The following is an 11,897-nucleotide window of genomic DNA, read 5'->3' on the forward strand; positions in this document are numbered from 1 at the left end:
TCCTGTTTGGGTCTCCAGAAGGTTTCACAGAAGGCTATATAGTTTTCCGCCCTGAATTTTCTTCCTTCATCTGTAAAAAGCTTTTATTAATCTTATTGGAAAAATATTTTTGTTTTGGTTCCATATGTAATAGAATATCTAGTGAAGTATTAAGTGCTGGCTATCTTTTTATGACATTGATCAAACTTCCAGGGCTTTTTTTCTAATTGCCTTACCAGCTTTTAAAAATATCCAAAAGAAGACCCCCCAAACCCAGAAACCATGAAGGAACAGGTCAGATTTAGCTATAAAAGAGCCTGCGAATGAGAGAAAATATTTGTAGCATGTAATAAAATAGTGATATCTCAAATATATAAAGATATAAAAGGCTCTATATGAAGACCTCATACAAATTAGTTAAATAAACTTGAGTCTATTTAATTGGAAAATGAGCAAAGGGCATGAACAGGCAATTCAAAGAAGAAATACAAAAGAAGTTAATGATGTCAGATAATCGCAAAATAAGAACAAGATACAAGTGTTCACCTGAGATGGGCCAAAATTTAAGATCATTCATATTACGTGTTGGTCAAAATGAGGGGAGAAATAGGTACTTTACTGTAATGTTGTAGGTGTATAAATAGGTACAACTCTTTTAAAGGAAAACTCACAAAAGTTATCAAAATTGTAGATGCACAGCATCTTGACCCTATCATTTTATTCGTTAATAGTTATCCTACAGGAATAACTGTGCAAGAATGTATTTATATGGATGCTTATTTACTACATTATTTTATTTGCAAATAATTGAAGAAAACGTCAAAGGTCTTCAACAGAAAGCTCTCTAAATACTTTATGGTACATCTGCACAATGGTATTCTCTATTATACATTCAGAGTATGAGCTAGACCTTCTCCAAGGTAATTGTGAACAGAGCAAGACACAAAACAACTGGTAGTGACAGCATGATCCAGTATTTCACCTACGTATTTTCAGAGGTGCAGATAAGCATGTGTGTGCACGTGCACAGATAAAGTTCTGAAAGGGGACAGTCACTTACAAAGGAGTTCCCATCAGACTCTCAGATGATTTCTTCAAAAGGGACCTTACAGGCAAGAAGGGGCTGGAAAGAAGTATTCCAAGTCATGAAAGGCAAGGACCTCCATCCAAGATTGTTCTATCCAGCAAAGCTTTCATTTAGAATAGAAGGGCAGAAAAGTGCTTCACATTTTTCTCAGATAAGGTCAAGTTAAAGAAGTTCATCATCACCAAGCCCTTATATGAAATGTTAAAGGGACTTATCTAAGAAAAAGAAGATATAAAACGTGTACAATAAAATGACAGCAAACACAATTATTAACAACCACACCTAAAACAAAAGCAAACTAAGCAAACAAATAGAACAGGAAGCTTCCTTAATTACAGAACCACAGAAATGGAGATCACATGGAGGGTTAGCAACAGGGGAGTGGGAGGAGGAGTGGGGGGAAGGTACAGAGAATAAGTAACATAGATGGTAGGTAGAAAATAGACAGGGGGAGGGCAAGAATAGCATGGGAAATGTAGAAGCCAAAGAACTTATATGTATGACCCATTGTCATGAACTAAACAGGGGAATATGGGTGGGAGGGGGTATGTAGGGTGGAGGGGAATGAAGGGGGAGAAATGGGACAACTGTAATAGCACAATCAATTTAAAACATAAAAAAATAAAGAAAAAACAGCTCTCCTGGAGAAACTATGCCCTAGTTTGTAATAATTACCAATTTCTGTAGTGTAGCTACAACTCCATGGCCAACTTCAGGCACCAAAACAATGTTACCGAATGCCAGCAGTGAAGAGATATGCACAATAGCATACCATCATATAGTACTTCCGACCTCAAGGGCAGAGGTAAGAATAAAGTGTAATAAAATAATTAAGAAGTGATGAGTTGCATGTATGACATGTCCTTTTAATATGATTTCTTTAATCCTAAGTTTATATCATTTAATTTCTAATAATGACTGGGTATAACAGCTGGCTCACAAAATTCCTGAAATTTTAACAACTAGCTCTTGCACGCCAATACAAGCCGGCTCCAGTGCTCCCCAATATGGCCACGCTGCAAGATATTACAGATATTTTTTCCCTGGAGAAATCGCAGCCATTATTTCCGTAATGGAAACCCAGATCTCCCTATGCTTGGACAGTATGTATGTCTGTTCGTATGTACTTAGGAGGCGTCTGTATGTTGATGCCTGTGTCTGTATTCATGCCTCCTTGGCCTGGGTACTGGTGCTGGTGCTGGTGCTGGACAGTGCAGTAGGTGAGAAAAGGCCTGGATGTTCAAGCCAAATGGATTGGTGACTATTGTGTGTCAATGTGCAAATGAATTAACCTTTGGCTCTTTATTTTCTATGTTTTATATTACATATTATATAATAACATTACCTACAAGATTGTTGTAAAAAGAAAGAGAAGAAACAGGGAGAGAACATACGTAAACTCAGCACAGGTGTGAGGTCGAAGGACCAATGATAGATGTAAAGCACTTGGCCCGTTGGCAAAAGCTTAATGCCAATCAGCACCTTTCTCTTTAACAAGCATCTCCACAGAACCCCGGCCGTTCAGTATTCACTGGAGCTGTTTGGAGAGACCTGCAGGACTAGGCAGGCTGGCACTGGCTCTCCTTTTCTTTTTTACCTGATTTGGGAATCAGACTGGGAGAAACACTGACTTTATCATTCTGGTGCCTGGCAACCGTCTGTAGTTTAATCTTGCCAGTTGGAGCTGCCATTGTGGAGTAGAAGATTCTAGACATAGAACTGTCCTGGTTTTGTGACAATAATCCTCCTCTGAGTGACCAACGTTGGAAAACCAACACTGCTCCTTCTTGGGAAAAATCTCAGCCTCACACAGCTTTGCCACTGCACAAGCTTACCCAGGGCACTAGGCCTGCACCTAAGTGAGCCTGAAAGGAGTTTTTAATGTTCTGAGTTGGAAAACTAGGGATTGCAGCAATCTGAATTCTTCCTTAATTACTTAATCAAATCACATGCTTTTCTCATGATAATGGAATTTTTTTTAACATCAGAAATTTGTTTTAAAATGTGTTGGGGAAAATACACAAATGAAATCACAAAATTTTTTTTAAAAGCTGTCTAGAAAAGAAGAAATACAGGAGTGCCCAGCTTTTCCAGGAAATAGAGCATATTAATAATTAATGATACAGTGCAAGGTACTGGTTTGAACAACTAGAAAACTTAGTAACACATCTAAAAACAGACCAAAGAATATATGACAATTTGCAAAACAATAAATAAAAAAATGTCCAATGAAGGGGGAAAGCTGGAGTGCCCCCTCACTTGTTCTGTCTGTTCAGATTAAAGCTCCTTTTCAAATCCCAGGCAGTTTCCCACAGGCTCCAATGAACTTTGGTGGACCCACATCTCCTGAATTCCTGTAGCTATAGAACTTGTTATTGATACTGCTTGGTTTGTCCTCATTCTGTACTGCTGTCCCTTATAGAAATTCAAACAGTCATATTTAGTCATATTTCTTGCCTCTGTTTTTGAGGCAAGAAAACATGTACTATACTTTTATGTAACTTCATGCAACAGGCAATCCGATTCATGAATGAATAAATGAACCAAAGAATCACAAATGAATGAACAACTATGGATTTGGACAAAGTACAACTTCTGTGGCCCTCAGTGTCCTCATCTGACCTTACGCAAAGAGATCACATTGGTTCAACGTAAAAACAAGGCTTTTGCTTTAAATGTAGTTTATTGGCTCCAGGCCCCTGGGACTGACATCTCTGGAAGTGATCTGGCTGCTCCTAAGGGCTCCTCCTCATCCCCTTGGGAAATCAAATAGCCAGGAAAGGACCCTGGTACTCATTTGAGATCTATTTTTTGATTTCTATTTCTTCTGCAGTTCCTAATTCCTCTAGGACAGTGTTTTCCAATGTGTGGCTGTGTGATCACCTCACCTGTGGCCCTATAAATATTCAGATTCCTGGGCTCCACTTATAAGCTAGTGGAGCAGATTCTTGGGCATGAGGCCAGGTCAGCATCTGCCAGGTGACTCTTATCTACTCTAAAGTTTGAGACTCTTAGAAAAAAGGAAAGAGGAATGTGTTGTGTGTCTCCCATATGCCAGGTACTTGTATTTATTCTCACAACACCACTAAAGGTAGACTTTATTATTTTCTGTCACTGATAAGCCTCAGACACTAACATATTGAGGAGACAAATTACCAAAGACCCTATGATGAGTTAGAACTAAGGATGGTTTCCAAAGCAAGTTCATCTGACCCATGGAAAAGAACCAAGTTCTTTCCATGACATATACTGCCTACCATATTCCTATTCAGACCAGCTTCCATTTGCATGCATTCAAGATCCCAGGTTCCAGCTGATACTTTCTGTATTGCCCCAAACTGACCTCTGGGATGCTACTCCACAGCTCACTAGCCATAATGCGAAAATCTCAGAAAGCAACTCAGTTTACTTCCAACCTCCAGCACTGTTTACATACTCTGGCCATACCTTAGAGACACACAATTGAGTTCAGATCAGCTGGTCCTTGCTAGGCCCTAAGCCAAGCACTGGAATCCACAAGAAACATTGATAACTGCTTCCACTAGACCATGTGGCAATGTAAGAAGAGACGCTCCTGGCGAGGCTTGGACCATTGCAGGAGGATGAGAGCAATCTCGCCATGCCTACCCCAACAGTGGTGGAGTGTCATGGGCAGCCTCTAATACGGCCCCTAAGTGTGCAATCCCCTTCCCTCGAGTATGGTCTGGATTAATGACTTATGTTTAGTGAAAACAACACCACAGAAGTGATGCTATGTTACTTCTGATGTTAGGTTATAAAAAGACTGCTGCTTCCACCTGGCATGTTAAAACAACAGGACATCGTGAGGCAGGAGGAGGAACAAAAACGATGACCAGATTTTTGGATTGAATACCTGGGTAGATGTGGTGTCATTTACTAAGATGCTGAAGATTAGGTTAAAATAGTTTAACAAGGAATATGGTCTTAATCATGATTTTGGACTTGGATGTGAAGTATGAGACCTCTATGTGACATTCAAATAAAAATGTCTGCTAACCAGGTCAGATTTAGGTCTGAAGCTCAGAAAAGAAGTTCAGGCATCAGTATAAACTTGAGAGTTTTCAGAAGGGGAAAAAAAGCCCCTGGGAATTTCTTATCCACCTGTGGAACACCACAGGGGACCCGTGTACTTATACCCCTCTCCCAACTGCAGAGGCACATGCACGAGGTGTAGGTCCTCCACACCAGCCCCAGCACACACACGATTACACCTGGGCTATATGGGTGATCACACTCATACTATATGGGTGTGATCACCCATATAGACATGAACTACCATGGGAACGTGGGCATGGAATATGTAGCTGGTTTCCTTCTTTCATTTATAGATATTGTTAAAACAGCGTTTCTTTGGTGATATCTTTTTTTAGTCTCTTTGTTTCCCTGACTACAGGTTGAGAATCATGAGAAAAGCCTCTGGGTGCTTTTGAGTAGATCTTTCTCTACGGAGCTTGGTGGCTGAATGACTATTCCTAGACCTGATTCAAAGTCTACTGTGTTAATTTTATCATTCATCTGTTTGCAACTGAATCTCAGAATACGTTTGCAGCACCACCCTGCTGCAAATACAACACCACCCTGCCCTAGACGTGAAGATCCTCTTCACTGCCTCAAGCTCAAGCTCCTCTCCTACTTTCTTGGGCCGGTGTTGCCCCACCCCTCTCTGCCCAGACCATTCTCTGCCACCTCTGTCCCAGACCCAGGTAATATTTCTGACCTCTGTGCCTTTGTTCATACCGGTTCTGATGTGAGATTCCAATCCAATTCCTAACTACCTCCTTATGCAATTTTGAGCAAGTTTTAAAAACTGTCTAGGCTCATTTCTTCATTCACCATAAAGAGGCTCCATTGATCACTGGATTACCATTCACTGCCCTACATATTTTATGCATGTTTTCTCAAATCCTCCCAATACCACTGAAAGGGCTATTATTGTTCCCGTTGCAGAGATGAGGAAACTGAGACTGAGAGAGGCTAAGTAGATTGCCCCAGGTACACAGCTAGTGAAGAGCAAAGAAGGAACCAGAACCTATGAAGAGAAAATTTGTTTTCCTCTACTTCTCTACTCACATCTGTGACAACCATGTGGGGTTCTCCCCCCACCTACCAATCTCTAACACCAGCTGGGCATCCCACAGTTGGATCCAGTTCTGACACTGTCTTCTTGGCATCAGCATTGGGCTCCCACAAGCTAAGGGCCCTGTTCCACTAGGCCACCCCGTCACTCCAGGTGCCAACTGTATATCCCAGGTTGTCATCCACACTTCTGACAAGCTGGCTATAAATCAAGGTCCTCATGACCCCTTTCTGGGGTTAAATAATTTGCTAGAATTATTCATAGAACTCAAGGAAACACTTACTTACATTTGCCAGTGAACTATCCTTTATTATATTTTAAAGGATATAAACAACCAGGTGAAGAGATGCCCAGGGCAAGGTCCAATAAGGTCTCAAGCACAGGATTTTCTGTCCCCATGAAGTTGGGGTACACCACCCTCCTGGTACATGGATGTTCACCAAGCAGGAAGCCCTCTGGACCCCAAATTATATGGATTTTTATGGAGGCTTCATCATGTAGGTGTGATTGGTAATTAGCTCAACCTCTAGTCCCTCTCCCCTCACTGGAGGTTGCAAAGAGTGAGGCTGAAACTTCCAGCTCTCTGATCACATGGTTGGTTTCTGTGGCAACTAGCCTCCCACCATCCTTAGGGGCTTTCCAAAAGTCACCTCATTAAAATAAACTCTTGTGTGGTCAACAGGGGCTTCTTATGAATAACCAAAAACACTTCATTCACCTTCATCTGCTTATCACTTAAGAAATTCCAAGGGTTTCAAGAGCTCTGTGCTCAATACATATTTGGTCCTCAAATTCTTTGACAATTGTCCTTTCAAGAATTGGAGCTTAGTCCTGGCCGGCATGGCTTAGTTGGTTAGGCATCATCCCAAAAAGTGAAGGGTTGCCACTTTGATTCCCAGTCAGGCTGAGTGCCCGGGTGGCAGGTTTGGTCCCAGTCAGGGTGCATTGGGAAAGGCAGCTGATTGATATTTCTCTGTCACATCAATGTTTCTCTCCCTCTCTTTCTCCTTCCCTTCCCCCCTCTCTGGAAGGAAGGAAGGAAGGAAGGAAGGAAGGAAAGAAGGAAGGAAGGATTGGAACTTATTTCCTGTCCCTTGAATGTAGCTCAGGCATAGTAATTCTCTTCTATGAACATATATAACAGGAGTGGCAGCATGTGACTTCTGAGACTGGATCACAACAGGCATTAGAGCTTCCTCCTTACTCTCTTTCTCTCTCTCAGATCCCTGGCTCTGGGGGAAGCCAGCTGCCATATTGTAAAGATACTCAAACAGCCCAATGCAGAGCTCCACAGGCAAGAAACTGAGGCCTCTGCCGACAGCCAACAAAGAGCTGAGTGAGGCCTTCTGCCAAAAGCCATGTGAGTGAGCTGTCTTGGAAGAGGTTGCTCCAACCTCATTCAAGTCTTCAGATAACTGCAGCCCAGCCAAATCTTGATTGCAGCCCCATGAGAGACCCAAAGCCAGTACCACCCAGCTAAATGCTCTAGACTTCCTGATCCAAAGAAACTGAGTTGTTTTAAGCTTCTAAATTTGGGTGATTTGTCACACAATAGATAACTAATATATAGGCCTAGTTATATATAACATCCCAGCACTATTTCACACACACTCTCTTTTTGTCTACTCATGTACCTTGAGGTGAATGATTCTGAAGCTCTCAAAGGCCATAACATGGAAGAAGCCCAGAATGCCCGAGTCACTTGCATGTCCAATTTCATACTAGGAAAACATCCTTGTTGTGTTAATCCACAGGCTTGGGGCTTATTTACTATAGTAGCTAGTGCCACTTACTCTATTAATATACCCTCCTTTCTATTTCTCATAGCATTTATTATTCTTTACCACGTAAGATATAATTACTGCATAAATACCTGCTTTTCATTTAGTCTACAAGTTGCTTTCTTTTTTAAGTAAACATCAAAATTGCTATTAAAATATGCTTTGTAGCACAGGCTTTGCCAGCATATCTCAATGAATTCTCACCATAACCCTGTAAAGTTGATTCTATTATTTTTCTGATTTTTCAGATGTGAAATCTGAGACTGAGAGCAGTGGAGTGATTTGCTCAAGATTACATAGCCCAGAAGGGCAAAGCTGAAAAGTGTTTTGATCCCCAGATTCAAGCTCAAAGCCACACTGATCAGCTCCCTCCTTTAATTTCTGTGTCCCACACAGCGCCCAGCCAAGTCTCTTGTACACAGTTGTTGTCTAATCAATGTCTGTGCCTGCATGAATAAGTGAGTGAACAAATGGTAACATGTTAAAATGGGAAATGTCATGAAAGCTCACAAATAATCAGAACACTCTGTTGTCCTGAAATATTCTCTTCCTCCTACAAATGCCCCTTTTCACTTGTATGCATCTGAACTTTCGGGTGCTAGCGGCTGGGACATATAAAGAGATTCATTCACTGGATGAAAAGCATGCTTAGAGAATTCTTCATAATGTCTGTATTTTCAGAAAAAGAGCTGCAAGTGCTCAAGACATCAAACAAATTCAGGACTTTTCTGAGGAGCTGACTCATTAAGGGAAGCTGCTGGAATCCATGGGCACCTTTTAAGGAGAGGACATTAACTACTGTACCCTGGGTGCCCATCTCGCCAGAAACCTGCATCCATTCAGAGGGCCTGGCCGGGAACCTCAGCGGCATGACAAAGGCCGGATTGTTCACTCCAGAACAGCGCGATAATGCAGTGAAAGAGTGGGTGCCCTGTGTGCTGAGGGAAAAGGGCATTAAATGAGTCCCTGGCACCCCCGCAACAGGTCAGCCTTAACAAAGATGGGGACAGAACTCTCTGCCAAGGGAACGAATGGTCTCAGCAAGCTGGCTCTGGGAGTGAAAACTCTATCATATTTAAACTAAAAACAGCTAAATTTCCAAAATATGCAGCCAGGGCACCCTGGGAAAAAGAAGACTATCCCTTCCTAGGGAGGAGAGATAAGTAATGAATAGTCTCAGACTCTGTTCATGAAAGTAAAGCCCAGGTCTTCCTTTCTGGCCTGTTCAGAATTGGCTTAGTTTCAAGGCCCCACCCTGCTTCCACCTCAGGTTCACACCTGTGTCTCTCCCAATTCCTCCAAAGGAAAGCATAACCTTTTCACACGGCAAACTATTTTTTATGCAATAAAACATATTGAAAGTGCTTAGCTTTGGGGAGGGGAAGGGGGACTGGAGCAGAAGGAGGGAGATGTTTGTTGTCTATTTTTACCTTCTTGTGTTAATTTTTTACCACCTGTACTGAATAATTTCACCTTTATAATGTTAGTTAATCAGAGTGAGGATTGTGAGCATTTGGGTCTTCACTTTTCTATTACTCTGTTTCCAAAGAAATCAAATATTATTTTTGTAAGTTTTTTGAACTACAAATCTCTGCCCTAAAGCAACACTTGTTGTTCCCATAAACAAAGCCTTGTTACTCAGAGAAAAGTGCATTCAATGTGTGTTCCTTGGAACAGAACATCACAGAACTCCTTCACTGAGGAGGGGAAAAGGGGGTTATCGAGCGTTTTTGTAATTTTAGGATTGTTTAACATGGTCTAACCACATATTACTCTTTTATATAGATTCCTGGTTTCCAGCACAGGGTGGTTCCCCCCAGAGGACACGCAGCAGTGTCCAGAAACAATTCTCATTGTCCTGACTTGGGCGGGGGGTGTCCTGCCAGCATCTGGTGGAGAGAGGCCAGGGAGGCTGTGAGACATCCCACAGGACAGGCCCCACAGCAAAGAATGATCTGGTCCAAAATGCCAATAGTGCCCAAGCTGAGAAACGCTGATATAGGTGCGATGATTCCATTGTAAATATATAGAAATTCACCCTAAGTTGTGCTCACAGAACAACTGCTTAGGTGGGGGAGAGAGGGGAATCACATCTTAATTGTTTGGATGACACCCCTAGTGTGAGGTTGAGATTGGCCAGATTTGGGGGCAGCTGCTTGTGTTCGTTCTCCCTAGACATACAAGGCACTCGATAAATGTTTCAGAATAGAATTGAACATATCCCTTATTCTTTGCTCATCTATTTAACAAGTACATGTTGAATGTCTGCTATGTTATCAAATGGACACAGCCTGCAAGAGAAATCACTCTTCGACTACAAGCACATCTGTCCTTAATAAAGAGAGAGCAAGAGAGAGAAGAACCCAGACCATGTCTGAATATTACAATCAATATTTTGGCCAGGAAATGTCTTTGAAGAATTGAAATGAAATGAGAATGAAATTGAAATGTGTAGCTATTTTATATATTAAACGTGCATACAATTAATTTCCAGCCTGGTCGATTGTTTTTGCAGTCATTATAAATAAACTCCTGTCCCTTTGGGAGAGCCACGTCCTCACAGGGCATTGATTCAAGGGGCAGCAGGAGGCTAAAGAAACCCAGTAAGAACTTAGGCCTGGGACATGGCTGGCAAGAACATGTCAAACTTTCACTTTATATTACTGACCGGCCCCCGCCCTAACCAGTCGTCTCTGGACAGGAGGTGCTCCTGGACTCCCCTCCACAGCTAGAATAGCCGGAAGGACATGCGTGTGTAGTCCCAGGGGCTGGACTTGGCTCCTCACTCTGAATGGAGTCATTTGGAAAGTTCCAGAACTATCCCTCCCTAAGCAATCATGAATCCACACTTAATTCTTCCTTATTAAAGTAAGCCTCATAAAAATATTCTCTTTTAAACTTAAAGAAACCCCAGCAGGATGAATTCTCTCAGAAGTTATAAAAGTTGTAGCATTATTGATCCATGAGCAATTGAATTCTTTGAATTAGTGCCTAAGAACACAAAAGAAGCCCCTGTACTTTTTCATAAGTCCCTGCGGAATTTCCCGTTCCAGTGAAAGCAAGTTACACTTAAAAAAAAAAAAAGGCAAGCAAGAGCACCATTGCCAACCACCAAGGTAAACACTGGGTAAGCTTTTTTGGTTGATTATAATTAGGAAAAATTTTTTCTAATAAAAAATGCAGCTACAAAGTACTAACATCAGAAAGATATATTTGCAAAAAAAATTTATATACTTGCAAATGTAATTCTCTCCAATTTTTGATTGCCTTCAAGGAAAGCTTTAAGTTGCGAGAGCAGCACTGACGTCAACTCAACTGAGCCTAAACCAAAGCTGAGCCAGGGGCAGCAGCACCCACTGAGCTGAGGTCAGAGCAGGTCCAGCCTCACCTCCCTGCGGGGCAGGAGTCTGAGAAGGACTCTGTCTCAGGCCATCCCGGCCGGCCGTGACTGCTCCTGGTTGAACCCACTTGCCACCCTCAGCAGTGCTTAGCTTAGAGCCCAGCTGTAGTTCCATAGGTGACCCAAGCACAGGTCAGGCCCACAGCCCATGTCAGTTCATATGACCAAGGTTCAGGATGCCCTGATCTGGCCTGGAAATAGCCCAGACCATCTGGGGCCATAGCAGTGGATGCCAGGTTTAGCAGCAGCCAAGGAGTTCCAGATCAATCCCTCAGCTACTCAGATCCAAGGGCTTTGACTGGAACCAGAAAAATTATGGGGATGCAGCAAACCATCTGCCTGGGTGCATTCACCCCTGGGTCAGTCACAGTAGGTGTTCAGAACCCCCAGTCCTATGTAATCAATCAAAGACAGACAATTCCGCTAAGGACTAAAAGCTTGGACAGGCTGTCTGGCTTTAAATCATGCATTGTGTCACTTTGGAACTATGGAACGAATTAAACCTCAGCATGTTCCTTAACTTTATTTAACTCATTCCAGTTTCTCAAATGA

Source organism: Phyllostomus discolor, chromosome 6 (genome assembly GCF_004126475.2).
Source record: "Phyllostomus discolor isolate MPI-MPIP mPhyDis1 chromosome 6, mPhyDis1.pri.v3, whole genome shotgun sequence".
Classification (NCBI taxonomy): Eukaryota; Metazoa; Chordata; class Mammalia; order Chiroptera; family Phyllostomidae; genus Phyllostomus; species Phyllostomus discolor.